Consider the following 5,482-nt stretch of genomic DNA (forward strand, 5'->3'; position numbering starts at 1 on the left):
AGCCCTTCAGCACCCTATCAGGATGTGGCCCCCCCACATCCAGTAGCCCATGAGAATTATTTTTCAGGCAGGCTCTGAGCTACTCAGTAGAGTATCCAATCCTGTTTAAATTATCCCCTTACATAGAAGAATATATCAATATTCACCAAGGCAGGGGGAGCATGAGGGAGGGAGAGAGGGAGAAGGTCAAGAACGTTAGTAGGGGTGTTACCAGCATCCTTGCCCTGCAATCTGGCTGTGCTTTGAGAGGAGAGGCCAGGGCTCCAGTCCCTCTTTGAAGAGCATGCCAGGTATTCGGTGATGTATCAGTCTACCAACATCAATGCCTGATAACCACTGAGGGATGTTCTCCCATAAAATACAAAGTGGGCCAAGCCGATATCCCTGCAAAAGTTATGCAGAGCTATGGTAGGCATTAATAATTTTTTTTAATTTTCAGTTGGTCTTGCTTGAACAGATTTGGGTCTTGAGCCTCATTAGTTGGGCAAGGCACATTCTTTAAGACAGATAGTTCATTCAACAATTTCTCTAGAGTGGGATGGTCCAAACTCTTCACTGTTTTGATCGTTGGCCTAATTCCAGATAAAACATACACATGGAATTCCCTATCATCTCCTCATGGTCCTAAATAGTTTTCAAAAATATTCCCAAATGAAATAGAACACTTAATTTTGATTTGGATTGTAAAAGAAAAATAATTTGGCTTTAGAATGTGAGATAAGGGTACTAGTCTCTGATTTTCCACTGAACTGAAAAAAAAAATATTATATGCAGTCTAAATGGATGTATTAGACATTTTAGAAAGCCCATTAAGAATTAGGGCATCCAGGACTCAATTTTAAAAAGGCTTTTGTTTATTGCTGATGAGTATTGATTCTATAAGAGTGTTTGCTTACAAGATGCAAGATTTCATTAGGAAGGGCTTAAGAACTGAATGTAGCCCCTCTGTTGTTTAAGCAGATTTGTATCCTTGTTGCAAGGATACCATACTGGAGGGCAGTTGTGGGGTTTATGCTCTTAAGGAGTTCAACAGAGAGGTCACAGGCTCTAGCTTCTTAAATTCCATTTTTTAAAAATTAATTTAAAATATTCTTCCTTTTAGAAGCAATCCCAGTCATAATAGGCCCCCAGTGTAGGAATTGTATTACAGAATATGGGAAAATAAGATGGGGTTACAAACTGAAGGCCCTGTAATGTCAGGCAGTCTAGTCCCGAAACATGAAAAAGCTCTACTGTGGATGCCCCAGTGACTTCAGAACTTCTGTTCTCTGTCCATGTGACTGGACTTTTTTTTCCTACTTCCTAGTCTATATGTATTTGTGTTAATTCAGTTGGATTTGAAATTCAAATGTCCTCTCATCGCATGGAAGAAATTTGCATCTGATATGGTTGAACAAAGCTGCATTACTGTGGTGTGCCTCTGAATCTGTGTCTCTTCTGGAGACTGTGGTGCTGTGGTTGTGGCCCAAAATAAAATACAAGGAAAACCTGATGGATAGAGGTCCTGGCTTTTGTGCTCAGCAAAATCAGCAGTTATTTGCAATGAGAGTAGCTCTTCCTCCTTGCACCAGGATGCTGACACATGTGGTCACTGCTGGAAGCTAAGAGACTCAATATTGATGTTTAATATTCTAAAGATTAAGATTGTTTATAGGTGGTACTGAAAAGAGGGGCTTGAAGAAATCTTAAATTTTTTGAATCTCTAGGCTAAATGTTTGCTGGACCACAAAGCCCATATCAATCCTGTTTTACCCAGAGGAAAAAGGAGGCTGTTATGAGATGTATTGGCTGTGTACAGAGATCTGAGAAAACTGTCTTCCTCTCTAGTTACTCACAAAGCCCTAGCTAGTTTTTTATGCCAGGTAACACCTTGCTGAGTGTATCCACCATGCACTATCAGGAGTAACGTATTCCTCCCACCAACTCCTATTTATACTGTCAGTTGCCCTTTGGATTCAACAGAGCATTCTGAGCAGTTAAACTCCACACAACATATGGGTAACACTCTGCCAAGCTATACATGTTCAGAGTGATTTACTGGGAGAGGATTGCCTGTGTGTGACTCTGGCAGAATTGCACTTTTCCACAGTTCATCAGGACAGAACCACCTCTAAAACCAGAACAAGCAAGACCAATAGAGGTGCACTGCTGCCCATTTGTGTCTCTGCTGGGAGCTTGTGCCAGTGCTGAGGCTGGGCAGCAGTTGAGGTAAAGACAGTCTGTTCTGTAATAGACAACTGTTTTTGGATGCATATGCAGCTCTGAAAAACTTGGCAGTGATGATGTAGTCCAGGTTCTCACCAATCTGTTTGACATAGCCCTGTGACTCCTGCGTACCTGGGAGTAGATACTGCAGAGGCAGATTCAGCTGCTTGTTCCAAATAGTCAGAGAGTTTCTGTTATAAGACAGAATTCTTCCTTTTTCAGTTTTTGTGGGACTGGCAACACCTCTATTTCAATGGCTGCTTTTCCTCTTAATTTCCTCAGTCTGTTTTAGGAAACCTTCTGTGACCATGAAGAAACCAGTCATCCTAATATTGGGGGTTTGGGGGCTTAGGTTCCCTGTGCTGAGTCTGATTCCTCCCAGTTATGATCTCCTTGGAGCAGCAATAGTTCTTGACTAAGTAATGCCTCTGTTCCACACTCCATGGCCCATTTTAGCAGTTTGTAACTCGACCACAGCTGAGATTCAAAGTGGGCTATGAAATATGGTGGGCATGATTGCACTACTGAGAGCAGGTTCCAGGAAGGAGATGGGTGGTTTAATTACTTGTATCTGTACCAGCTTCCCAGTGAGAGATTTTTGGAACTGAATTTCTTGCCTTGCTCAAACAAGGTAGTAACTAAACAGATACATTTCTGTCAAGACCCTGCAAATTTCTGTCCCCAGCTAATGGCTACACATTTGGTTCTCAAGGGCAGACACAGGGCATTTACAACTGTCTTGAGGGATGTAGGTGAAATCAGTCAGAAATACCGACCATACTGGAGGGTGATGAGAAAGTAAAAAGTGTCAGTTCAGGAAGATATTTAGGCTGAATGTGATCTAACCTCTTCCACATTTCTTAGACTAAACAAAATCCCAGGAATGGTGCAGGGGATGGATGACTTTCAGGGATGATTTGCAGGGACTTCTTCTGAAGTCTCACTGTGAAATTACTCATAACACATAAACTAACATGCTCCAGCAGTTATGAAACAGCTCCTTATACAGTCTTCTGAACACACTTAGTTTGTCAACGAGCTGATTCATCAAGGTGACTGCTGCTTCTCCCACTCCAAGAACGCACAATAATAATTGAAATCATCAGGATGCAACCGTGGCTCCAGGCCTACGCTGTTCATAAGCTTGAGCCCTTTTGTACAACTGTGCCACTGTTCATGTGACAGGATTGCTGTAGTGAAAGCCTCTTTGGAAGGCACCTATTGCTGCCTGTCACCTGGGGTGGGATGGGTGTACTACTGTACAAGCTGGACAAAGCAGCAAAGCTGCAGTAGCTCATAAATAGGGCAGAAGTATCTCCATGATGCTTTCAACTTCACAGTCAAGGGCTGTCTAACTGTCCTTGAACACACAAATGAAAGTATAATTGTATGTTAATAACACATCTTATTGTGGAATCTTTTATAGGAAATGCAAAAATGATGAAACACTAACACTGTGTCCAGAGAGGTACTATCAATTTTCAGTAAGAGGTAAAAAGAGGCAATCATTCATGATGTATGATGGAAGTAGCACAAACCCTGTTTTTTTCCAGGAAATTGAGTAAATGACCTTTTAAAGTTAGCCTAGCCTTGTTTCCTGTGATTTTCTGGCTTGCAGCAATGAAAAATTTTAATATTTATTTATCCTCCATTTTTACCTGCAAGTATTGCAAAGCTCTAGAAGGGGCTGGCTGGTGTTTGCTGAGTCCCCATGGAGCCAGCAGGTGTCATCACAACCTTTAGTTCTCAGATGGGAAGAAGGATAATTTTGTGTGTTTGGACAGCTGCCCTTCTCTGTGCCTTACTAAGTTTTTGTCACGAGACTGGACCTGAGCAGGCAGGAGACACAAACTTAAGAAAATGGTACTGGTGGATATTTCTGTTCTCCAGGGAGGGCATTTCAAAGTTTCTCCAGGAGATGTGAAATGCAAGTGCATTTCTATTTTAAATTCCTGGAAAAAATCCAATTCAAAAGGCTGGAATGACAAAGTGTGTAAGAGACTGGCATGTCTAAGGGGAAAAAAAACCTTATTTTTGCACCTTCAGAATGGCAGAAAATTTTACAGTCAATAATCTCTGATGACCTGAACTTGAAAAGTTATATATTTGCCCACTATTTCTTATCCAAATTCTATATTTGCATGCACTGCACATACATCTCCTTACTGCTGTGATAATCAATCTAAGTTCCTGGGACTTGCAGTGTTTGACTGTCTGGCCTGAAGCAATTATCTGATGCAATGATGAAATCTCTGCACTGTGGCCTCTGTAGCAGACATGCAAAAGGTGCCCTCTGGCACCTGTGAAATGTGCTGAGGGTTACTAAGCACCAAATGAGTGCAAATTAGTGCTACCTGCATTGTCCAGAGCGACTGGCAGAGCTCTGCATTGTGGGGTTGGGTATTTGTGCTTCTCAGGGGTTTTTCCATTTGAACAGAATTAGCAATGCAGTAACCAGTGCAGGCCTGGCACTGTGTGTGCTCTTCCTGTTGGAGGATGCATGGATTGGATATTCAAAAGCAACACTTCTTCCTCAAGAAAGTTTGTATCTACTTGGCTCTGCTCTCATGAAGTATCTAAGCAGGAATCAGTTTTCATACAGGACTTGGTGACTTTGTTTAAGCTGCTCCAGCACTTTACACTACCTGTTCTTCCATGAGACATGTCCATGCCTCTCTGATTCTACTCATTATACATGCTGGTCTGTGACCAGGCTCTTCCTGAGGTTTTTAAAGACAGTATCGATGTTGTGATCTATGTATCTATATTTTGAAGACTGTATCTACAGTATCTACATTTCCATTTTCTTTCTCATAAGGAAAATTATTTAGACAGCAAAATAATTAAGTGGACAGCAACCTCTGTGAGCTGTATAGGTACTCAAATGTGGCTTTCTTGATGTTTCATAAAAATATTCCATTTAATATGTGGGCAGTGCCAGATGTGAGGTGTTAATTTTTCACTTCCTTGATTTAGGCGCTCATGTCACTTAGCAACCTTACTCATCTTTGAAATGGAACTTCTTAAGGATGCACATACATTGCTAGTGAGAGGATAATTTGTATTGGAAAAAAATTTGGCAAATGGAGAAAATGCATGAACCACTTTCAGTCCTGATGGAAACCAGGTGCTAAGTTTAAAGTTCTTTTGAGAGGTTTCTTTTAGCCTGCTACTCCTCCCAGAACTGCTCTTCCCAGTTCCTGATCTTTTCTGGTTAAAATGCCATCCAACTCTGAACTTTGAGTCAATACATTTTCTGCTTGGGTTTTTTGAGATT

The sequence above is a fragment of the Agelaius phoeniceus genome, chromosome 6, assembly GCF_051311805.1.
Source record: "Agelaius phoeniceus isolate bAgePho1 chromosome 6, bAgePho1.hap1, whole genome shotgun sequence".
Classification (NCBI taxonomy): Eukaryota; Metazoa; Chordata; class Aves; order Passeriformes; family Icteridae; genus Agelaius; species Agelaius phoeniceus.